Raw genomic sequence first — 26371 nt, forward strand, 5'->3', positions numbered from 1 at the left:
ATTCAGCAGTTGTCTGGAGAAGAAGGTAGTAAGTTTAAGCAAAATAAACCAAATCCAGACCGCAGGGCTGACACGAGTAAAAATGTTAAGCATTCTTTTAACTGCGCTGCTGAAAAACGAGACTTACGCAGTTCTACTTGTCAATTTTGCAATTCTGGAGAACATGAGATAACAGGTTGCCAGGCATATGCAGCTCTTTCGGTTCAGCAACGATTTGAATTTGCAAAAGGTGTTCCCCTTTGTATAAATTGCTTGAAAAGAGGTCATACAGTTTCAAAATGTAAAGTTCCAAAATGTAGGATATGCGGAAAAGGGCATATTGCATTATTGCATAAATTTTCATCGTCAAGTACTCAGCAATCATCTCAATTAGTGCAAGAAAGCTCATCTACTTCGCATGCTATGCATGCCACAGTACCAGATAAGGTAATACTTGCTACTGCAGTTGTACATGTCAAACGCCAAGATGGACAGTACATTCTAGCTAGAGCCCTACTAGATTCAGGGTCGCAAATAAATTTTGTGACTGAGGAGCTCGCTAGTAATCTGCATATAAAGAAAGATGATGCGAATGTGAACTTACTTGGTATCGGTCAACAGCATACTGAAGTTAAGAAAAGCATTCACACAGCTATAAAATCTAGGTTTAATAGCAACGACTACATGGCAAATTTCTGCATACTCAAAACAATTTCAGGATATCAGCCAAATCAAGCAATAGAAATTCAGGGCTGGGATATACCATCAAACATTAACTTGGCAGACCCGCAGTTCTATAAGCCACAGAGGGTAGACATGCTAATAGGAGCAGAATCGTTTTTCGAGTTAATGGCAGTTGGACAAATTAAGAAAAGCCCTGAGCATCCCACACTGCAAAAAACCTTGTTAGGATGGATTGTGTCTGGACGATATCGGTGTCCCAAAACACCAGTTGGGCCAATTGTGAACAGTTTTAAATGTCAGGAAGAAAGTTTAAGTAGCATAAACGACACACTACAAAAGTTTTGGGATTTAGAAGAGATGCCTTTAAGAAATCTCCAAGCACGTTACACAGAGGAACAACAAATGTGTGAGAAATCTTTTATTGAAAATGTCCAAATTTTGTCAGATGGAAGATTTGAAGTTAAACTTCCATTTAAAAAAGAACCTAGTTCCTTAGGATCCTCATTTGAAGTTGCCAAACGTAGATTCCTTTCGTTGGAACGAAGATTATTACGAGACTCGAATTTAAAGAAAATGTATATTGATTTTATGGAGGAATATCTCGCTTTGGGGTATATGTCACCAATTGATTATGGGGTCCCGACTACTCCACACTATTTCATTCCGCATCAGTGTGTAGTGCGCCCTCAAAGTACAACTACTAAGCTTAGAGTTGTCTTTGATGCTTCAAGTCGTACAATTACACAAGTTGCGTTAAATGACATATTGATGGTAGGCCCAACCATTCAAGAGGAGCTGTTTTCCACTTTGTTGCGATTTCGCTTCCATAAATACGCATTAACTGCGGACATTACGAAGATGTATCGCCAAATAAGCATACATGAAGATGACCGGATTTACCAGCTCATAGTGTGGAGAAGAAGTCCTTCTGAGCCATTGCAAATGTGTCGCCTCAACACGGTTACTTATGGAACCGCGTCTGCACCATTTTTGGCCATAAGATGTTTGATGCGGCTAGCTGAGATGCAAAGGTCGTCTAACCCAGCAGCAGTGATTCAGAAGGATTTCTATGTCGACGACTTGTTAACTGGTGCTGGAAGTATACAGGATTTAAAAACGATACAACGGGATGTAATATCAATCCTGCATGGGGCCGGGATGAAGCTCGCCAAATGGTATTCCAATTGTGCGGAGCTATGTACTTCCGAGAGCACAGACAAGTCGTTGGCAGTAGCCGAATCGGATCCAACAAAAACTTTAGGAATAAGATGGTTTCCCAAAGAAGATGAATTTCATTTCCAGTTAGAGGATTCATTTCAAGATCTTCGTGCTACAAAACGCAATATTTTGTCTGTGTCAGCTAGGTTATTTGATCCCCTTGGCCTTCTATGTCCCTTAGTGACAAAAGTTAAAATTCTACTGCAGGAGCTATGGATGGAAAAGTTAGATTGGGATGAGTCGGTACCACTGAGGTTACATACAAGCTGGGAGCAATTTAAAGTTAATTTGTTGCACCTCCATCAGTTAAGGATTCCCAGATATTTAAAAACTTCACTATCTCAACCAATTCAACTGCACGTATTCGCCGATGCCTCAATTAAAGCTTATGGTGCTTGTATATATGTTCGTACAAGCACAGCTGATGGAATTAAAGCCATGTTGTTAACGGCAAAATCCAAGGTAGCCCCTTTAAAAACAAGGTCACTTCCCCGTCTTGAACTTTGTGCGGCTCATGTTGCAGCTGATCTGTTGAATAAAATCAGGCCTATAGTATCAAGCCCAATCGAAAAAGTAACTTTCTGGTCGGATTCGGAAATAGTCCTTCATTGGGTGAAGACTCATCCGTCGAGTTTATCAGTTTTCGTAGGAAACCGAATAGCTGAGATTCAGGATTGGAGCAAAGGCTCAATTTGGCGTCATGTTCCGACAAAGCAAACAAAAAATCAGACATTGTATCGAGAGGAGCATCAGTCGAGGAACTCAAGGATCTTATGTGGTTCAACGGTCCAACATTTTTAACTGAACCAGAAGATAAATGGCCTATTAATAGTCATTTTGAACTATCGCAAGGTATGCAAGAGTTGGAAATTAGAAAATCAGCTCTTGTCTGTGCAGAACCACGCATGCAAAGTGATCTTTTAGAATACATAGAAAAACAGTCGTCATACATTAAGATATGGATATGTATTGGATATGTACTTCGTTTTATAAGAGGATGTCGAAAAGCGGCTCGTGAGGCGAATATACTGCTCACAGCAGCTGAGCTGAAAATGGCATTTGACAAAATTATTCAGGTTGTGCAGGACTTCGAGTATGCAGAAGTCATTGATAAAATTCGCAAGAAGTCATTACTCGCGCCAAATTTGCAGAAGTTGTGCCCGTTTTTGCAAGAAGTCAAGCTAGAAAAGTTGACATTTAGGTTGGTGAGAGTCGGCGGGCGAATGTTGCAAGCCGATATTCCATTTGACGCGAAATTTCCGTGCTTACTCAGCAAACAGTCGCAGTTCTTAAAGAATTACGTTGAACATTTGCACAGAAGGAATTTCCATGTCGGCACGCAAGCCTTAGGCAGTCTTCTCAATGAGCGGATATGGGTGGTTAATGCTCGGGAGATATGTAAAAAAGTTGTTCGCCAATGTTTGCACTGCTTTCGATACAAACCGAAGCTGCTTTCACAAATCATGGGGCAGTTGCCTGCTGATAGACTAAGATCAGCTCGTCCCTTTACAGTGTGTGGAGTAGATTTTTGTGGGCCAATCATGACCACTTTGAAGATCCGAGGGAAGCAACCATATAAGTCCTATGTCGCTGTATTTGTGTGTTTTGCGTCCAAAGCTGTTCATCTTGAACTTGTTAGCGACTTGTCAACTGATACCTTTTTATCATGTTTCCAAAGGTTTGTCGGCCGGAGAGGACTTCCGAAGACGGTGCACTGCGACAACGGCACGAATTTCGTGGGCGCGAGCAATCGCATGAAGGAGTTCGGCGAGAGGCTGAAAGCAGAGTTGACCGGCGTCCAACGCTACGCTTCCGAAGAAGGAGTCTCCTTTGCATTCATACCGCCCAGGGCTCCTCACTTCGGAGGCCTATGGGAGGGCGCTGTGAAGTCTGCGAAAGGCCTACTCCTACGGACGGCAGGTCGCGCTTTGCTCACCGCGGACGAGTTAGCGACGTTCCTCGTAGGCGTGGAGGCAACCCTCAATTCAAGGCCAATCGGCCCACTCAGCCAGGACCCCAACGATGGACAAGCGCTGACGCCAGCGCATCTGCTGATCGGCGGCCCGCTGAAGGCCCCACCGGAGGAGGAGGCGCCCGAAAAAATAAGTTGCTTGCGTCGATGGCAGCTTGTATGCTCGCTCAAGCAAGAGTTCTGGCGGAAGTGGTCGACGAGTTATCGTCGGAGCCTGCTGGTTCGCTCGAAGTGGACCAAGGAGTACCCGGACGTCAGGGTGGGCCAATTGGTGCTCGTGGCCGAGGACAACTGCCCGCCACAGAGGTGGCTGGTGGGTCGGATAACCGCCGTACACGCAGGGGTGGACGGAAAGGTCAGGGTCGTCGACCTGAAAACCACCAACGGCGATATTAAAAGGGCCATCCACAAATTGGCACCCCTGCCCATCGAATGAAGTAGAGGAGGTGCTCAACGCGGGCGGTGTTGGCTGATTTCAGCCCTTTATTTAATTTTAAAATAAGCAAGTCAAATAAGAAGAAAGTAATTGAAAATGAAATGTAATGAAGTATGTAATTAGAAAATAGGTATAAGAGAAAATGAAGTACAAACGCTGAATGTGGATCGCGTTAGCATTAAGCGGGAAGAAGGAAAAGAAGTAGGAGACGAAATAAATGAAGCCAGTCTCGTTTAGATTCTGATCGTTTCGCACGCACCCGCTATAAGTTTGTCTATCCGCCGTATACTGTATATAAATACATATAATAAACTTGTAATATTCCCGTGTTGACTTCGTGTCATTTGTTATTAAATTTGGCAGTGTTTAAAGTACTCTAATCACAAAAACTATTGTGATTCTTCAGACCTGGTAAATTAAAATGATGTGAATTAAATATTTTTGGGGATTTTCGACAATTTTTAATCGCGCAGAAAATCCAATTGGTTGGGTGGGTAGAGAGCGCGTAGGATCTATTAACATCTTTGATCCTCCCACAATTGACAAATTCGCCTTTTGTTCTGTTTCGGAGTTCAGCTCCAGTTGTCTCGTCTAATTAGGAACTCTTATTTTAAAATTTTTGTAAGTGAGCAGTCGCGAAGGAAAAAGAATGAGCAAGCCCACCCCCACACGCCGAACTGAGCTAAATATAGGCAACCAGAAGAGTTCCGCCTGCTTCTTTCGATCCTCGGTATCAGTTTTTTTTTAAGGCTGATTTGACTCCAGTATGCCCTGTCCAAATTTTTGCATACTGAGCACTCCCTGCAAGTGCTTTCTCACATCTACTACACATGCCACCAGAGAGAACTACCGACAAGCTCTGGAAGGGCCACCCCTCGACTAGCCAAGTCAGCGGGATTATGTTCGGATTGAACGTGTGACCAGTTGGCTGCCTCTGTGGACTGAGTGATCTTCGTCACTCTGTTGGCAACGAATGTAGTCCAATGGCAAGCTGGTTTTGCTAGCCACGCCAACGCAATAGTGGAGTCGGTCCAGCAGTGGAGATTCGAATTCAGCATCGGCATGCTGGGAAGGATCGCTTCAGCCATTTCGGCATGCAGTAAAGCTCCGCACAGCTCTAGTCGAGGAAGCGACACAGTTTTGACTGGCGCAACACGCGTATTGGCGGTGAGCAGGTGTACCATCGTGGTATGTCCCATCTCTACGCGCACGTAGATCGCAGCGCCGTAGGCTTTTTGCGAGGCATCACAAAATCCATGATGCTCTAAGCGAAATTCTGGGCGAAAGGAAACCCATCTTGGAATCCGGACCTGATCAAGGATCGAATAGCTTTGAAGAAAACTGTGTCACCTTTGGCACAGCTCAGATGGCAGCTTATCGTCCCACCCCAGCTCCTGGAGCCAAATCTCTTGCATAAAGATCTTGGCACACACAACAAATGGAGCGAGCCAGCCTGCCGGATCAAACAGTTTGGCGATTTGGGAAAGCACCTGGCGTTTTGTGGGGGAGATTTCTGTGGGTAGATCTGGTGGAACGAAGAAAAACTCATAGGACGTCTCTCTCCACCGTACACCGAGAGTCTTGGCTGTACTTTCATTGTCGAGATCAAGGAAATCGCTGTTTAGAAGATGATCGGCTTGGATATGAGCTAACACCTCTTTGTTGCTGGCTGTCCATTGCGGGCTTTCCGCCGCGGAGTCTAGGGCACTCTGTAACTCTTTTACTGTGAGCTGAGCATCTTCAGCCAAGTCAGCTCCCGAAAGGACATCGTCTACATACATTGCACTACGAATGACTTTGCTCGCGCTTCGATGGTTGAGCTGCACGTCAGTCGCCAGCTGTTGTAGGACTCGTATCGCCAGGAAGGGCGCACAATTAATCCCGAAAGTTACCGTCTTTAACTCAAAATCTCGAATGTACCCCTCGCTATTTCGGAATAAAATGCGTTGGAACGGGGTATGCTTCGGGTCTACCCAGATATGTCGATACATTTTCTCGATATCGGCATTGTAAACGTATCGGAAATATCGCCGCTTCAGAATTTGAATGGTCAGATCGGACTGTAAGACCGGGCCAGCATGAAGGACATCATTTAGACTGACCCCATTGTCTGAAGGGCTGGAGGCATTGAACACCACACGAAGCTTGATGGTCGTACTTTCCGGCTTGAGCACGGCATGATGCGGAAGATAATAACTCGCAGAATCATGGGTAGGAAAGACCTCTTTCATGTGGTTGAAATCGAGATATTCTGGAATGACGGTATCGTACTTCATTTTCTGTTGGCTGTCCCTTTTCCAACGCTGCTCGTTTCTTAAGAATTGAGCCAACGCAAAGGATCTGGAGTGTCCCAGGGTGGACTTTACGTTCTCCGAATCACGGAATGGAAGGCTTACGATATATTTTCCACTATCGTCTCTCGTGGTTGTCCGGAGGAAATTTTCCTCACAAGCCAAATCGGAACCTTTTGCCACTTTTATTGGCAGATCCTCCACCTCCCAAAACTTGGTGAGAAGTTGATCTAGGTTTGAATCGAATATATGGGAGATTCGAGTGGAGAAAGCGGAAATTTGCTCTTGCCTAGTAGCTGGTATTGGTTCGGTAAGGATCCATCCGAATATAGTCTCTTGACCAAGAAAAGAGCCACAGATGTTTGCTCGGGTGCCGCTTAGGAGTATGGAAGGCAGCAGATCAGCCCCGATTAATACGTCTATTTGTGCACTCTCAAAGAATTTCGGGTCTGCCAAAGAAAGTTCGGGAAGTTCCCGTAGGAAATGCTGCGGAATTGAGCAGGACGGAAGTTGACCAGCTAATTGTGGAAGGACATAGGCATAGGCGTCTAGTTGCAGGCCAGGCCTGGTCGGAGATCAAATTGAAAACTGGCAGAGTCTTTTGGATTCTGCTGCCAGTGTTTGGCTTAAGCCGGAGACTTGGGCTCGAATGATTTGATGAGGCAACTTAATCAAGTTGAACAGCCGCTCGGTCACGAATGTTGCCTCCGATCCAGAGTCGATCAAGGCACGAGCCTTGAAGGTTGATCCCAAATGGCAAATGTCAATAATGGCGGTGCCCAGGAAGACGGATCTATGACCCGTGGCAAAATAATTTTGCACCGTGGAGGTTGCGGCACTGGTAGTCGCTGGAGCGGTCGTAGTTGGTCTTGAAGGGCGAAGAAGTTGGAGTTGGAGTCGAGGGCGTTGGAGACGCGTTACTTCGATGGAGTAGCGTGTGATGGCGGCCGCGGCATGTAAAGCAACTATGAGTGCTGTCACAATCCCGTAGCTGATGTCTACGTGCGAAGCAGTTCAGACACAGCTTTTTGCCTTTGATATAAGCGGACCGCTCATCGACAGACTTCCGGAGAAACCGTGCGCATATCCGCACTGGATGGTTTTCTCGATTGCACAAGTCGCACCCTTTACCTCTGGGTACTACTCTTGCTTCATAGGAATGGATTCTGCGTGCCGTGGAATTAGAGGCTGCTGCTCTGGGCTGAGGCTGACTAGAGCCTGACGGACGGACGTCATCTATGGCCTCTAGTGTCCTGTGACGCTCAGTGAGGAAATTATTTAACTCCTGCCAAGAGGGAACATCGACCTTGTTGTGGAGCGACTGCTCCCAGAGGGAAAGTGTCAACTTTGGAAGTTTGGCGGAGACCATATAAACTAATAGGCAATCCCAATTGTCGATGCTAATATCGCTCGTTTCTAAAGCGGTAAGGCAACTCTGGATGGTGTCTTGAAGCTCTCGCAAAGCTGGCCCAGATTCCTGAGTGATGGACTGCACATTGAACAGTATTTTCAAATGACTGTTTACTAACAACCGTTTGTTTTCGAAACGCTTAGTTAGGTTATCCCAGGCTGAGCGAAAACCATCGTTAGTCAAAGGCGACTTGGCCACTATTGTGTGCTTCGCCACTCGTTTTGGAATTCAGGTGGAACAATTTCTCGACCGGCGTCAATCTTGGATTGTTAATGTAGATCGCCGTGAAAAGGTCCCTAAACGTCGGCCAGCGAAGATAATCGCCGGTGAAGACCTCGGTATCGCACGGAGGTAGCCGACAACCTGAAGGAACTTAGGTCTGGGACGGATCAGCTTGTGTTTGGGGGGTTCGTGGAGCTTGAGCAATAAGATCTTCTATGTTCGCACCACACCTTTCGTAGACGCCGTAGCAATAATTGTATTTCGCTCGGAGAATTGGCAAGCTGTCAGCTGCACTGTCTCCGGCTGAAATCAGGCGTACATTGCACTCATCGTACTCTTTTTGATGCGCTCCCACAATGCTCGGACCTCTTCGCGTCGGATATTTAGCATGGACATGCTCGGGGGAGTCGGCGACGGAGTGTTGCATCTCGCTTCGAATTCACTGAGTCGATCTGAAACCTCAATGAATTGATTCAGCGCAAGATCGGACGCAGCTAGAGCCATTTTTGTCTCGGAACGAGTGAGCCTTGCTCGGGGAGAGGGAGTCTTATTGGAAAGCTTAGGTGTGGGCGGCTTGACAACAATCTTCGGAGCTTTTGTTGGTGGAATGGGAGATTTCTTATTCACACCTTCACTGGCCATGCCAAAAAACGAAACCTTTTTTGAAAAACGAGTGTGCTGGGCGTAAAAAACAAATTTTAGACCTTTGGTATTTTAATTGCACTCTCGAAAAAATTGGTATTTAGCGGAATTTGTTTCGCTAAAAAGAAAACGGTCTATGGAAGCGACGATAAATAGAAAAGAGATATAAGCCCAGTGGAAACGGGGTATATTTAAATTGCACAGGAGCGAATATTAATTGCCAAAAAAAAAAACCCCAGAATAATTAAATAATATTTACTGTTTCGGATATGTAAAAAAAACGGGATTATTTTTTTTTGGTATGCTGGTATTTATTATTTTCTCTAAAGGAGTTAAAGAAAAAATTACCAACTGTGGAGAAGACAGAAAAAACCAAAAAGGCTTTTTTATGCGGAGAATGGATGTTAATTATTTATTCAAAAAAATAATTTATTTGCAAAAATTTAATTTATGAGCGATCAACAATGGTGTGCCGTACGGAGTGACGTTCACACTTAAATTTTATGGAACCAGACAACGAAATAAAAATTTTTTTAAAAAAATTATTTTATGTAACTGGACAAAAAAAAAATCAAATAATAAAAAATTAACTCCCAAGTATTTTGGTTTTTTTTTAATTTAATTTGATTGTAGTATTAATTTTGTGTTGTTGTTGGAATTGGAATTTATTTATTACAGCTCAGAAATAATTTATTTTGTCTTTGGAAAAATTTTCTATGTTTAAGACCTTATGTCGTGTATAAAGCCCTTGTCGTGCAACGGCTCCTAAATGGTATGGGTGTGTATGTGTATGCAGTTGGGATGCTGGATTTGGATATAAATGTGTATATGTATGTGGGTAATTGTTTACAAGTGCGGTCCACGGTAAAAACAGCTTAAAAAAATAAAGTAAAATATGGAAATGATGTGTTTTTTTCTAAAACTTCGAAATCCGTTGGCGGAAATAACAAAAAAACGGTGCAAAATTTTCACTTTCCGCCAACGGATTTCGAAGTTTTAGAAAAAAACACATCATTTCCATATTTTACTTTTAATTAATCCAGTCCCGGTACTTTTTTGACAGAAGGTATATGTATGATATATGTTTGTATTTGTGGCGGAAAATTTATTTAAATTATTGACGGCGGGTATGTGTTGAGCTTTCGATTTTTTATTTAGTGGACTGTATTGGAAGAAAAGGTGTGCAAAATATTTAGCGTAGGAGTGCAGTGAAAAAAAAACACTTTGAAATTGGGGGCCCTTTTTCGGCAGAACAGTTGGAAATTTTTCACAGAAATTATTTTTTCACTGTTCACTTGGAATATTTTGCACACTTTACACTTTTCGTTAAATTTTGGAATTTTTGGAATACTCACTTTTTATTGAAGTTTGCAATTTTCACTTTTTATTAAAGTTTGCAATTTTTGCTCTTTGTTAAAGTTTGGAATTTTGCTCATTTGATGTATGTATACTTGTATGTACATATGTGTACGGTTTCACTTTGATGTACGGGCCAAAGAGGAATTGGAAGAATATGGCGGCACGATCAAAGAAAAACGGAAAATGGAAGAGATCTTAATAATTGCCGTTTTCGGATTAAATCGGACTTGGATTTTTAGAAAAAATCATGAAGAAAGTCAAACGAAACAGTGTTTTCGAGTGGCTGACTGCAGACCGGCAAATTAATATATGTAGATCTTCGTAGTTATCTTGAGCAATTTCGGGCGCTGGGTCAATCTGGCTCGATTGGATCAAAAAATGTTGTGCTGGGGGCGTCCGACTTGAAGGCAGCAACCTCCTGTGGTCAGCGACGGCTGGCGGTGTTAGCTGTGGGGGCAAGAAATAACACACGACGATCGCGGCAAAGAAAAAGAGACTTGGAGTTCGGTAATTGCGCGGACCGGCCGGGCGTTTATTCAGGCGATGACGAAATGGGAACTGACTTAAGCTATTCTAAGCTAGGCGCTTGGAGGCGCAGCGGAGACTTCTCGCGCTCGGGGAGTGGAGAGCCTGGACGGCCGAGCGCGACATGCTCCAAGCTCCGGGAGAGGGAGAGTGCGGTGTGGGGAGAAGCTCCGGGAGAGGGAGAGCGGGAGAGGCCTGAACAACTAAAAACTGCACGATTGATAAGGTAAAACTTATCATGGAAGCCGGCAATTTCAACACAATGAATGACGCCGTTTCAGAATTCGTAAACAGTTGAACAGAAGCAACTGGACAACCAAACTCGGTCCTGTACTATAATAACTATACACAGCGCGGCGGATACCGCGGACGCGGAAATAATAGAAGTAATTTCCATGGTCGTAGTAAAAATTATAGTTACTACAAGAATACCAACAATAACAAAGGTCGCGACAAATACAGAGAAAACTTAAGGGGCCGTGGCAACTCGAAGCGGGCCCTTCGACTCTAGTATTTAATATATTCCTAGCCGGTTTGACATTAAAGTCATTTTCTTTAAGTCCAGATATAATCATATATCATAATCATATATAGGGACTGTTGCATCGATTCCTCTGATAACTACTTGTAGTCCTTTGCAACTTTTAAGTTGGTAGGTGTAATAATTTATTTTTCCGTTGTCGATTTGTTTGGCCACTGACTGATAATTTTATTTGTTGTCCACTTGTATTTTTGTTTCATTTATGTTTAACATTTAACATAGAATTTGTTTGCTCCAATTTGATCAGTTATTTTTTTGACCAATTCAGAATAATTTTCCTGGCGTACAAAATTTGGTGATGGTCTTAGTTGCTTTGCGGTATTATTATCTACTTCTATGTCAGGGCTTTGTTTGGTTCAGTGATTTCATCTTTGTAACTTGTGATGCATTGTTTTTAGCTGCGTGTGGGCTTAATTGTTATCCTTGTTAGTGTCAAAGTCACCATTTTAAACGAGGACATTGTGTTGGTCATTGTTGTAATGAGCAGATCGCTGGTTATGTTGTAAAATGTTGCACTCCACGGCTGTTTTTTTCATTTGCCGCTTGGACATAATAAGGCGGGAGAGAGCGAGCGTGCTCTCTCCGTATGTTCTAATTTTTCCGCTATTATGGAGAAGTCTTGTTGTTGTTGGCGAGCCTTTATTATTATCAGGCAGGCTCCGGTTTTCACTTTTTTTCGTTTTCGTTTTTGGGCGAAAACGTACGTTTTAGTTTTACATACACTGACGAGCAAAACTGTAACACGATTTCATTGTTTCAACTTCAAAGGTCTGTAACTTTTTTTCTAATGCAGGGATTTTGAAGATCTTAGTCTGGTTTTGTAGGTTATATCATTTACTACTATTAAGTAAAATTCTAAACCATTTAATATCAGTTAAAGAAAATGACGCGCCTAAAAAGCCAAATGTTACAGTTTTGCACTCTGGTTTTTTTTTTAAATTTTTGAAAATTTTTTTTAATGATTTTTTAATAGTGAGTTCACATCCCCTTGGACTTTTTTAGCTCTTCTATGCGTCTGGGCATATTTTGGGTATACCGTCGTACCATTTCCGGGGGAATATCATTCCATACGCCCGGTTGCCGCTCTCACAACTCCTTCATTTCACTTGGAGGAACTGCACATTTCTCCAGCTGCGATTTCACATGACTCCACAAGTTTTCTGTTGGATTCATGTCGGGAGATTGTAGTCGCCACTTCATAGATTGAAATTTCTGTTTTGAAATCCAATTTTTTACCAATATGGACGTGTGCTTGGGGTCGTAGTCTTGCTGAAAAACGCATTTTTATTCCATCGATTAATAACAAGGAACCAACTCCATTTAAATTAATGCTCCCCCCAAACCATGATGGAACCGCTAGCGGTTTGTCACTCATTCCTTGGGTCGTACAGTTAGTTCTCGGATTGGGAATCTTAGGCTGGATGTCCCTAGCGGGGCTAAACAAGAGGTGTACCGACAACAAGTCAATACCAAATATAAAAGACAAAAATAAATAAGTCAATAAAGACAGACTTAAAATGTTCTATTGTACAACTGTATAGTTTTTTCCTAATATAATTTTTTATTTCAATATTTATTTTCTACCTTTAATAATTATTGTCGGGTCATCCAGCCGCAACAGATATTTAGATTCTCTTAATGCTAGCTCTTAGCTTATCTGCATAATTACCATCGCTCTCTCTCTCTCTTTATCTTTCTATTCGCTCTCTCTCGGTACTTGTTGGTTTATACTTTGGGTCAGCAATCGGCTGATCCGCGTCTGAATTCAATTCTAACTCTTCCTTTCGATCTCGCGGACCATTTTGTTAATCACTTCTGCTAAATAAATTCGCTGCCTTTGCAGAAATCGAACTCTAAATTTTCGTCTTTTTAATTCAACAGCTAATAAAAAAGCTTATCAGCTCAACATTGGTGACCCCGACGTGATTTGTGCATAAAAATACCCAGTGCAAGTCACAAGAATTAATTTATTTTACCAGCTGCATATCTCTTTTTATCGGTGCTGCAGCTTCGTTGTGCGTTGGCCGGCCATAAACCAAACAAATTCGTATAAGTTGATTTGTGCAAATAATATTACACAAACTTGTACATAAGGCGGTATATAGACCAGTAGCGGACCGATTTTAGTTATTTCCCTTTGCGCTCATCTTCCCGCTGAAGCCGAATTTTGCCCGCCGAGTTGCAGCTGAATTGTGCGTTTGCCTGCCATAAAGAATATTAATGTATATACATATATTAATTGATTTGTTTGTTGTTGTTGTTGCTGCTTAATATGTCTCTAGAAAATTCGGTAAGCGTCACCGACAATGGCAATTCAAACAGGGTGACATTTCTGAAGCGCAAGGCAACTTCAATGTTTAATAGAGTGGAGCGGTTAATGGAATCTCTTTCAAGTTCGGCTTTGAATTCTTTTGACGATTCTGGCCTTCATGTGAGGTTGGAACTTATCGAGGAACTTCAAACGGCATTTAAAAGGGTTCTCAACGAGCTCGAAGAATTGGATTTTGACGAAATTGGAAATGAGTTGGAGGAGAAATTTGATGATGTCGTCGTTATTCTGAAGTCTACGGTTCGATCGGAGATCACGAAACGCTCCTCGCAATTACTTCAGCATTCAACCTTTGCTGATGGTAATACGCCAGGTCTTTCCGGCCATCAGCAGCGACAAACTCGCCGAGCGATTCCACTTCCCGCTCTTGAACTTCCGAAATTCGCTGGAGGTTATGCGAATTGGGCAGATTTTTATTCTATGTTTACATCCATCATAGACAGTCATCCTGACCTGACCAACATAGAAAAGCTGCAGCATCTACGTTCATGCCTGAGGGATTCTGCGTTGAAAACCATCCGCTCGCTGGAAATTTCGGATGGCAATTATTCTGTTGCTTTGGACTTATTGCAAAACCGATTTGATAATCGTCGTTTCGTTTTTCAGGCACACATTACTGAGATCCAGGGGCTTAAGGCAGTGCAGAGTGGTTCCGTCTCGATGCTTCGTGATTTGTCAGATAAATTCAACGCTCACATTCGTGCTCTAAAGGGATTGGGCACGACTGAACAAATCGCAGGATGCATCATCGTCCAAGTACTGCTGCAAAAGCTAGATTTTGCGAGCCAGGCCAAATGGGAAAAGCGGTTAGAGGATCCAGCATTCGTCATTGTAATTCCGACGTGGGAATCCACGGCATCGTTTTTGGAGCAGCGATGCAGGACATTGGAGACTATGGATTTCGCCATGGCAAGCTATGCGTCTGGCAATCAGGTGGGAAATAATAGAACGTCTAATTCCCGTAGATCCGCTTTTGTTGCCACAAATATCAACCCATGGATTTGTTCATACTGTAATGCTTCTGGTCACTCTATTCACTACTGCCAAGATTTTAAAGCCCTGCCCCCTGCTAATCGGCTTCAAGAAGTGAAGAGACTCGCTCTTTGCATAAACTGCCTTAAGTTCGGGCATCAGTTGAGGCAGTGCAATTCCAGCAATTGTCGTGCATGCGGAGCTAAACACCACACCCTCCTTCACTTGGGAAATTTGGCCTCAGCTTCTCCACAGGCAGGATCTCAGCTTCTAGAAGCTCATGCCTCTATTGCACCCAATACTGTCGTTGAACTGCCGTACCTTCCAAGTCCACTGCTCTTATTGCTCAGGATTTCAGTACTGACATTGTGCTCCTAGCCACTGCTACCGTTCTCGTAAAAAATCGGTCTGAAGTTTTCGTTCCATGTCGAGTCCTTCTTGATTCGGGCTCTCAACTGCATCTAATAACATCACGCTTTACAGATCAGCTTTAAACAAAGAAGATAAAGTCCTCGGCATCTGTTACTGCAATCGGTGATTCGAGCTTTGTTACAAATGGTCACTTAGTTAATATTACGATGCAGTCCCGAACGTCTGATTACACGGTGAACCTAACCGCAGTTATTGCCCCCAATATAAGTGAGCTACAGCCTAGTTTTAATGTGGACACCGGCAGCTGGAAAATACCGCAAAACATTAAATAAGCTGACCCTACATTTTATATCCCTCAGCGTGTGGATCTTTTGATTGGAGCCAGTTTGTTTTACGAGCTGTTGTGCGTTGGACAAATTAAGCTCGCACCTGGATTACCGCTTATTCAAAAGACTCGACTGGGATGGGTTATTTCCGGAGGATATGGCGTCTCCAATGGCTCTTCATTATTCTCGCCCCTTGCTGTACCTCTCGTTAGTAAGGAGAATAGCTTAGATCGCCTTAATGATCGTCGAAAGGTCCTGCTAATAAAATCCCCAAGCTCGTCGCTGGACTTCAATGGCCGCCATCCAGTCATATTGCCACGGAGCCATCCTGTCACTGCAGCCATCATTACTCACTTTCATGAGCGTAGTCAGCACACTGAACCTCGGTATTGGCCTATTGGGGGGAGGCAGACGGAACGATTGGATGGATGGCAACGTGTGGCCTACTTGCAGCAAGTCCCGAAGCCTGGCCTGGTTGTCGGTGACGTGGTGCTGGTCAAGGACGAGAACTTACCTCCGAAGAAGTGGCCCCTAGCGAGAGTCATTGAGCTTCTGTGTGGTGCAGATGAGTTGCTCGAGTTGCAGTTCTCAAGACAACATCAGGAGTGACGAAACGAGCAGTTAATAAGCTGTGTCTGCTGCCCCTTAAGGATGCTGTTGAAAGCCAGGCTTCCAACGGGGGAGTATGTCGGGTCATCCAGCCGCAGCAGATATTTAGATTCTCTTAATGCTAGCTCTTAGCTTATCTGCATAATTACCATCGCTCTCTCTCTCTCTCTTTATCTTTCTATTCGCTCTCTCTCGTTACTTGTTGGTTTATACTTTGGGTCAGCAATCGGCTGATCCACGTCTGAATTCAATTCTAACTCTTCCTTTCGATCTCGCGGACCATTTTGTTAATCGCTTCTGCTAAATAAATTCGCTGCCTTTGCAGAAATCGAACTCTAAATTTTCGTCTTTTTAATTCAACAGCTAATAAAAAAGCTTATTAGCTCAACAATTATAATAAATTTAAAGAAATTTTTTTTTTATTCCATACACTTCATATTTTTTATTTTATAAAAAAATATATATATTATTAATTTTTTAATGGACTGACATAAAAAAAATCCTCACATTAAGAAGTGCAGGGGAGCGCTGCATAGCAACAGCGTGATGAGCTGCACGCAGATGAAGGCGGGAAATAACGGTTCTCAGGACTTTGGACTCAATGCAGCGGTGAGTCTGCAGACTTTGGACCCAAACAACGGTGAAGTTGCGGACGTTGGACCTCTTATAACGGTGAAGTCGCGGACTTCGGACCTGCACAAAACAGAGAGACCGTGAATTAACGGGACTTGGGACCCAATTTCGCCACCGGTCTTGCACTTTGGACCCGTTCACGCCTCCATCTGGAGGGAAATTACGGGACCAGGATGGCGTATAAACGGAGGACGCGCGCACGCTGACAGGACAGTCAAGTGAAAGTCGTGCAAGACCGTACCAACGCGAAGTGAAACCCAAGTGAATACCAAGTGCCAGGATATCCCGATCAAGATCGCCGAGTCAAGAAGCCCCACGACGGTCACGTCTACATAAGCTGAGGCTGCCAAGCTAAGATCCCGAGGGTACAAGGTAAGTTGTAGGGTTGCAGTGGATGTCGTGCGAAAGGTACCCGGCGTCGGTTCATATGAAAGAGTGAGGACCTGCTGAGGGCCAGGCCGACAAAGATCCAGTGGAGTTGTGCGAAAGGTACCCGGTGTCGGTCCATACGAGAGTAAGAACCTGCCGAGGGCCAGGCCGACGAAGTCCCGAACGAACTCCGGGGTGGAGCGAAGAGTGGTGACTGCAGGCAGCACTGCTTAGCCCCAACAGTGAGGTGTTTTGCTAAACATTCTCCAAGTTGTGAGAGACCGGTAGCGAGCCTATTACGCGACTGGTACCCGAAAGACTCGGTAAGGCAGAGGACGCTAGACAGGCGTGCCGCCGCAGTAGTCGACGAGTGATTCATCACCGGCGTCAACAAGGGCGATATAGTCGCCAGGCAGCAGCATTTAAAACCAACCAAACTGTATAAACCAAGAGCCAATAAGCCATCTCCCTAATTCTAAACCTTACCTCACTTCTGTGTATTTATTGGTTTCGGGGTCACGCAACAATAAATTTGGTGGGACGAATACATAAACTCAGCTGAGCTAGTCGCGCGTTATACGTAGCGAGCATATAGTGAAAAAGCAGTTCGTTACATCTGGCGCCCAAGCAAGATTCTCGGACCAAAGAAAACCAGTAAACAAAATTAGAATAGGAAAGTCGTGGTTGTATAACCTTAAAAGGATGATTTCTCGGCAATCGCATGTGCCCTAGGCATCGAGCTAGATGACCTTGTAGAGGAAATGAGATGGACACTGGCCGAACTCATCGACCACTCCGAGAACGACGCAGACGCGTTGGAAATTCTAGCGGGCCTAGAAAGGGATTACGCCAAGTACCCATCGGTCGGCCTGAAAGTCACCGGAGCCGAAGGCCTGGTGCGCAGCCTGGACGTGAGTATCATGCAGAACGCCGTCAGGAGCAGCATCCGCGGCCGACGGGGGATTAGCAGAGAAAGGAAGAGCAAAACCGTGAACGACGAGCGGACAATGGCAAGTCCGGACAGGATTATGCCAAGATTGCGAAGCAAGTGAGGGAGTGGAGCTTCCGCTACGATGGAAACGAGAAGCCCCTAGAGTTCTTCGAGCAGGTGGAGTGGTCGGCCATGATGTACGGGCTAGATATAAACCAAATCCCGAGGGCGATGCCGGAACTCCTTCAGGGCAGAGCCCTCAAATGGTTCATCGCCAACAAAAGTTTCTGGGAGACCTGGGGCGGATTTATCCAGAGCTTCCAAGAGTTCTTCTTGCCCAGGGGGTTCATGTCAAAACTAGCAGATCAGGTCAGGCAGCGGAAGCAAGGCTACGGCGAGAGCTTCAAAGACTACATGGTAGACATGCAGACCTTGATGCGACCCCTGGGCCTGAGCAAGGACAAGGCCTTGGAGAGGATAAAAGAGAACAGCACTCCGGCACTACGGCTGTTTATCCGCCCCTACAGGTGCCAGAACCTGGACGCCCTGATGGCATTGGCGGACGAATTCGAGAAGATCGACCAACAGAGGGAGCGGTTCGAACAGGAAAACTTCCCAAAAGCCCGATACCATGCGCCGGCCACGAGGAGGGAATCAGCAGCCACGTGCAGGCGCTGTCAGGAGGAGCACGGCCGGGGTATGTAAATAATCCATCCCAGGCATGCCGGAGATGCGGAAGCCAAGACCACTGGGCGAAAGAATGCCGCAACAGAAGAATCGCATTCTGTTGGAGATGCGGGAAAATAGGCGTCGTAAACGGCGAATGCTGCGCACGAGCTGGAAACGCCAAGCGACCTCAGCCACCGAGGGGCGGCCAGGGATCGCAAGGTGCTGCCTCTCGAAACTAATGGGCGACCTGAAGGCGGAAGAGATGCAGCTGTCCGCCACAGTGCTCATAAACAAACGAAAAGTGAAGGCCACGGTGGACACTGGCGCCACGGCAAGCTTTATAAGCGAAGAGTTGGCGGACAGGCTGCAGGCCGCCGGTAAGGTCGTACCGACGAGAAGGCAGGTGCGCATGGCAGACGGAAGATGCGGGAGCATCCAAACACAGCTGGAGATAGTGGTTGGTCTCGGGACGAGAAAAGTTTTGATGCTGTTACTAATCTTGGGTGATAGACGCTCTAGTGCTTTGATTGGATTTCCACACAAAAATAGGAGAGGAGTTTACATCCTGGACTTGCAGGTGGCGATACCAGCAAGGAAGCGCAGACAAGGAATGCTGGAGGAAAGACTGTCGGTTGCAGTTGTATAAACGCTGGAACAGTTTTCGGAAGAGAACATCGCTAAATTTCTGAAAGAGGAGCTAAAAGCTCTGGAAAAGTCAAGCGGGGCGTCAAACATAGCCGTCTAGAAGATCACGATGAAGGATGACCAGCCAGTGAAGCAGCGTTACTACCCAAAGAACCCTAAAATGCAGGGAGATCAACGAATAGGTAGACGAGCTGCTGGAAAAAGGATGCATCGAGCCGTCAAGAAGCCCGTACAGCTCCAATCATCATAGTGAAGAAGAAAACGGCTGTGCGTAGATTTCCAACAAATCAACGCAAAGTCGGTAAAACATGCGTACCCAATGCCGCAGATCAACTACATCACGATACGGCACGATACATTGGCAGCCTGGATTTAAAGGACGGATACTGGCAAATACCGTTGTAGGAAAAATTCAGGCATAACACCCCTTTCACCGTCCCACGAAAGGGTTTGTTCCAATGGAAAGTGATGCCGTTCGAACTGCACTCAGCGTCGTTTATAAGTGCAAGTTCTTCAGGAAAAAGCTGCAGTACCTGGAGCATCGCATCACGGACCAAGAAATTTGAACTGATCCGGAGAAGGTATAGCGTTGCTGGAACCACCAGCTAACGTTAAGGAGCTGTGGCAGTACCTAGGAGTGGCATCGCGGTACCGACGCTTCGTACCCGACTTCGCCACGGTAGTCCAGCCACTAAATGCCCTACTACGAAAAAAAGTGAAATGGGAATGAACCGACGACCACCAGAAGGTATTCGAGGCGGTCAAGGCCAGGCTGGTCGCAGACCCAATCCTGGCGTTCCCCGACTTCACAAAGACATTCGTCCTGCAGACAGACGCCAGCGACTATGGACCTGGCGCCGTACTCACCCAACATTCAGACCAAGGCGAAAAAGTAATTTCCTGTTCAAGTCGCTTTCTAAATGGAGCGGAAAGAAATTACTCCGCGACGGAAAAGGAATGCTTGGCGATCGTGTGGGCCATAAGGAGGATGCGTCCGTACCTGGAGGGAGATCATTTCAAAGTCATCACGAATCATATGGCACTGAAATGGCTCCACAGTATAGAGAGCCCGTCAGGAAGGATTGCGAGATGGGCGCTGGAACTCAAGCAGTATGACTTTGAAATATCCTACCGGAAGGGCGAGCTCAATTTCGTGGCGGACGCTCTGTCGAGACAGCCATTGCCAGCGGAATGACGCCGAATGAAGACAGCAAAGGCAGGCCCGAAGACTACGGAGCAGGAACGGGATTGGATAGCGGAGATGATATGCAAGGTGGCGCAAAACCCGCAGAAATACCCGGACTACATTCTGGAGGGCTATCAGATGTAATAATAATAATAATTGGCCATCACAACCCTTGACGGGTCACAGCCTGTTGCACGATTTGCCTCCACGCATCCCTGTCCTGGGCGCGCCTTCTCCAGTTGGCAGCACCGGATGTAGACAGGGCTTCCATCACCTGGTCTTGCCAACGCATCCGGGGTCGTCCTCTCCTCCGTTTCCCGACAATTACCGCATCAAACACCTTACGGGCCGGAGCGTCTTCTTCCACACGGGCGATGTGACCCAGCCAGCGGAGTCTGTGAATTTTAACTCGACTGTAGTCAACATCCCCCTACAGCTCATACAGCTCGTGGTTCCATCTAAAGCGATAGGCATCGCCAACGCAAATCGGACCAAAGATCAGATGTATCGCCACATAACCCACAGGGCGGGGAACGAGGACGTGGTCGCATGGAAACTATGCATACCCAGCGGTTCAAGAATGAGGGTAATAGCAGAAAATCATGACGCACCAACAGCCGGTCACTTGGGCAGCAGAAAAACAATCGCAAACGTACGTGGCTGTGAGAGCTGTATGAAGTACAAGCCGAACCAGCTGCAGGCGGCAGGCAAGATGTTGACGCAGATTCCCGAGGAGCCGTGGGCGACAGTGTGTGCCGATTTTGTTGGGCCACTGCCGCGGTCAAAACACGGGAATGCAATGCTACTCGTACTGGTGGACCGATTCTCGAAGTGGACGAAGTTGGTGCCAATGCGGAAGGCGTCCACGGGATCGCTGCAGAAGGCGATAAGGGAGAGAATCGTCTCAAGGTATGGCGTCCCAAAAATCCTAATCACGGATAACGGGGTGCAGTTTACCAGCAGGTCGTTTAAAAGGTTTCTGGAAGAGTTGGGTGCGCGACACCAATTCACTGCGCCATATTCGCCCCAGGAAAACCCGACAGAGAGGGCAAACAGAACCGTAAAGACGACGATCGCCTAGTTTGCGGGGGTCGACCAGAGGACATGGGACGAGAAACAGCCAGAGCTACAGCTGGCGGTTAATACCAGTGTGGCGGAGTCCACCGAGTACTCGCCAGCGTTCTTCACCCAGGGTCGAGAACCCAGGCTCCCGAAGGCTCTCTACGATGACCACACGATCGGGACCGGCAAAGCTACGCAAACACCAGCAGAGAACGCGCAGAAGCTAGCTGAAATATTCGAACTAGTAAGGCGTAATATGGAAAAGGCTGCGCAGGATCAGGCGCGCCATTACAACCTGCGGAGGAGGCCATGGACGCCAAAGATTGGCGGTAAGGTCTGGGCCAAGGAGCACCACCGGTCCAAAGCGGTGGATGGCTTCGCGGCAAAATTGGCCCCCAAATATGACGTGCCGTATACAATTGTTAATTTCGTTTCCCCGGTAATTTGTAACTTGCGGCACATCCTGAGTGGTAAGGGAAAAAGGTCTCACATTAGTGAGCTGAAACAAGGCACAAGCGAGGAGAAACAGTAATTAACGGCCGTCATAGCGGGGGCACACTGTACGTGTGTTACGATATGGAGTACCGATGCAGTGCCTCCCACTCACACGTACATTGGAGCGCGAGCGCCTAGAGCGCGAGAAGCGGGTCAAAGTGGCGGGGGGTGCCACGAGGGTGTTTAAGGCACAATAAAAAGAAAAAAACATAAACACGGAAAACAACAGACTTATAATGGGGGCGGAGGGTGGAGGCGGGCCGGGGTGTGCCGGCAGGAAGCGCGCAAAAATTTATTTGGAACAGGAGGTCAGAACAACAGCACGAACACACACGATTTTAGAGAAGGAGAGAGAAGGGGTTGCTCGTCCAACCGAGGGCTATCCGCTGGATGGCACTGGGACAAGGACGGCGTCCGGCATGAGCATCATGGAACGGCTGGCCATCCGGAATCACTGGAAGGAAGGAGAATGTGGCAGAGTAAGTTCGCCAAATGAAAACACACAAAACTTACCTGGAAGCAAGTCCGGACGGCCAGTCAGAGCGGGGAGCCGCGGTGAGGAGAGGAGAAAAGGGAGGGCCGGGTTGGCGCCCCGGCACATACATCCGGTGAAGGCTTCCGCGGCTCAACCCAGCTTGGAGTCACTGGAAGAAATATTAAGTGGTAAAACAACGGGAAAAATTAATTAAAAACCAAAAAAAAATTTACATTCTTTTACTCCACCCCGGGAGCTTAGAGCCTCTACAATTTCTTGCAGAGGATTCATTATCATAGATTTTCGATCGTACCGGTGATAAGCCAGTAGCGACTTATCCTAGCGGTGGGGTTGCCACCTGGCGCCATCTAGAAGTGACGAAAGTTCTATTGTTGGGTCCATAGTAACGTGGAAGAGGGAGTGTGCGGGTCCGGGGAGCCGAAATTTGTTACTAATGTTAAGTGAGCGATAGAGCATAGAAGTGGTGGAGATTTGGAAAAAGAGACCGTTTCTTTTTCTCGGGGAGCCTGGGACTCGACTCGAACCCGGGCCTTCCGGACCGGGGGCCAGCGCTCTACCTGCTGGGCCACCGTCCCCCTAAAAAAAAAAAAAAAAATGGTCGATCTATAGTGCGATCGATGGGAGCAAAAATAGGAAAAAATGGGAAGGCGGGAAATAACGGTTCTCAGGACTTTGGACTCAATGCAGCGGTAAGTCTGCAGTTTTTGGACCCAAACAACGGTGAGTCTGCGGACTTTGGACCCGCGCAAAGAGGAGAGATTTTCAAAACAGTCACCGACTATCTCTCTTCGAGTGCGGACGTCGTTGTCTTCCTAACTATCAGTGGTTTCTTGCAATTTGCTTCTTTCCCTCTCTCGCCTATTTTTCGGCCCAAAAACTTCCCATCGCGCACGTCGTTCTTGCAACTTTTTTTTTAGTGCACACCAAAAAATAATTATCATGGCCCCCGGACCACAAAATCTTGGGGATAACCACTTTGCCAGCCTTAGCGCCAGTCCCAGACCAAAAAAAAGACACTATTAAAAGCTTCCCATCGATTTCCTTGAACTTCCCCTAAACCCGCAAAAAACCCACGATTTATAGTCGTTTCATCCAAATAAACTAAGCCGCTATCTGAATTCTCTTGCTTCGCAGTCCACCATGCTCTTAAGCTTATAAGCAAAGAGATCTCCACTATCTCCACCCTACGTGATAGTTATCTGCTCTTCCTGGTTAACTCCCGTGAAGTCGCCGACAAGTTCACCAAAGGTTACATCTTTATCTGGTATAACCAATGTTGAGATCAGATTCCACCAATCACTTAATTTGGTTAAAGGCACTATTTTTGCACCTTGAACATTAATCTCCCGAATCAGAAATTGTCGAAGAGCTGCGTTCACAGCGTTTACAAATTCACGAAAATGATTTAGGGCAAACCCAAACCCTTCGGCAAAATACTTGACACATTTGACTTCTACAAGTTACCGAGCAAGCTTGACGTCTCTTGGCATACCGTAAAGGTTAGGGAATACTTTCCTAATCCAATGAGGTGCAAGTCGTGTCAACTACTGGGACACACAATGAAACACTGCAAGAACACCACAGCTTGCGTTTCTTGCAATCTCCCTCCTCATCTTCCAGTGCCCTGCACTCGCATTTTCTGCGCGAACTGTAGTGGTGATCATCCAGCCTCCTCCCCAACATGCCCAAAATATCAGTACCAGAGAGAACTTCTCTGCATAAAAACAAGCAAGAAATGCAGCTTCCGTGAAGCTCGCAATATTTTATAACAGCAAAAAAATAACAACAACGCATCGACTTCCTTCGCTTCTGTCGCCAGCTCAGCAAGAAGTCCTTGTCCCTACTGGCAAAAAACTCGGCGATTCGATTTTCACAATCATCCTTTGAACTCAATTTTTGTCCATCGAAAAAATTTTGCATGGCCAAAAACAGGTGGTAATCGCTTGGGTCAATGCCCGGACTATAAGGTGGATGCATTAACACTTCCCAACCAAGCTCCCGTAGCTTGTGACGCGTCACCAAAGATGTAAGGGGCCTGTCATGATGGAACACAACGCCGTTACGATTCACCATGGCTGGCCGCTTCTGTTCAAGTGCAATCTTCAATCGCTCCAGTTGTTCACAGTAGAGGTCAGAATTGATGGTTTGGCCATAGGGCTACACTTCATAATGGATAATTCCTCTGATATCCTACCTCAGCAACACCTTCTGAGCCGTCAGTCCTGGCTTTGCCACCGTTTGAGACCACTATCCGTGCTTCGACCAGGATCTTTTACGCTTTATGTTGTCATATGTAATCCATTTTTCATCACCAGTGACTAACCGATCCAGAAATGAGTCAAGATTCGCAGATTGATACACGGTCGAAAAGGTTCTTTTGGGATAACTCATGAGGCACCCATACATCGAGCTTTTTTGTTACATTTTTCGACTTTAAATGCCTATGGACGGTTTCCGTGTTGTCATGAGCCAGGCAAAAACAATCACTTAATTTGTTAACAAGGTCTTCTCGCACACTAAGATCATTGTCACACATGCCTCTAAGCATTTCCACTGTTAATTGCTTATTTATTGTTTCAGCACGTTGCCAAAATGATTCGGCTTTAAGCTTAAAAAAGGTAGCTTGAGTTTGGGGCGAAAGGGTTTTGTCTTCGACCGACATGTTTCACTTAAGGCAAGACACCCTGTATTCAACCAAACGAACGTAGCACAAAAGGGAGACAAAACACGCGATTATACCGCAAGCTAGAATTGCACAGAGGGCAAAATGTCATACGGCCAACGACCTCCCAATTACACCGATGCAGATTGTATTAATTTGTAATTAATTCACTTTGGATATTTTGATTATTTGTGATTATCTCGCCGGGGCCTCCAAAATGTTGAGTTAGCGAACTTTTTCACTAACTATTTTTTGGCAAGATAACACAAAGATTTTATTTAGTTTTATAAAATGTATTTAATTAGCTCCAAGGGATATTATAACAAGTTTATTTTCAATTCACTTAAGTATGTTTATTGGATACAATAGAGTTTATTTAGCGGCACAATGGCGGCGACAAAATAATACGAAAGAATGCGCAGACAAACCCGAATTGGTTTTAGCGTTAAATGCAACGATCTAGCAACGACTAATAACTAGCAACGACTGTTAACTATTTTCGGCAATGCCGATGCAATGCAGCTGCATGAGCTTGACAAAGACGTACGAGGTGATAAATGATAAGCGAAGAACAAAGCGATGGTTAAGAGAATTGCCTCACAGGGCAATAGACTTTAAGAGAGTTGCCTCGCAGGACAGTATACAATAGTTTTTTAGTTATTATGTTAAGAAAACAAACGGGATGCTATTTCAGTTGTTTGGGCTGGACCAAACATTCTCTCCCCGTTGGAAGGCTGCGGCTTTCAAAATCATCCTTCGTAGGCAAATGGCACAATTTGGCAACACCTCTCTTGGTTATTCCTGTTGCGGTCTTCAGGACAGCGACTCGACAGATTTCATCCTTTCCCTTTATCAGCTCTAGCACACGAGCTAATGGCCATTCAAGCGGTAGTAGATTTTCATCCTTAATTAGGACGACATCGTTGACCTGCAGACTGGGTTGGGGAGAACGCCACTTGGATCTCTGCTGAAGGAGCGTCAGATATTCTTCACGCCAGCGTTTCCAAAAGGTTTCCTGCAAATACGAAATTTTCTGCCAACGATCAAGTCGGTTGACATTTAAGTTAGAGAGATCTGGTTCACAGAAACTAGTAGCGGGACCGCCAGTTAAAAAATGTGCCGGAGTCAGGACATCAAGGTCTGCTGGATCCTCTGATAGGGGCAGAAGCGGTCTAGAGTTGATGATGGCCGAGATCATGCAAATAATGGTGCGCAACTCATCAAATCCTAGAGTGGATTGCAAAATAGTGCGATAAAGATGATGCTTGGCTGTCTTAACTGAGGCCTCCCAAAGGCCTCCAAAGTGAGGCGACCTGGGTGGAATGAATTTCCATT

At 45.7% G+C, this 26371-nt stretch overlaps 1 pseudogene; it reads left to right on the plus strand.

Moving 5' to 3' along the window:
* Positions 1-23313: 23313 nt before the first annotated feature.
* LOC122320704 lies at positions 23314-24404 on the plus strand (annotated as a pseudogene).
* Positions 24405-26371: the final 1967 nt, after the last annotated feature.

This window comes from Drosophila ficusphila, unplaced genomic scaffold, assembly GCF_018152265.1.
Source record: "Drosophila ficusphila isolate 14025-0441.05 unplaced genomic scaffold, ASM1815226v1 contig_758, whole genome shotgun sequence".
Lineage (NCBI taxonomy): Eukaryota > Metazoa > Arthropoda > Insecta > Diptera > Drosophilidae > Drosophila > Drosophila ficusphila.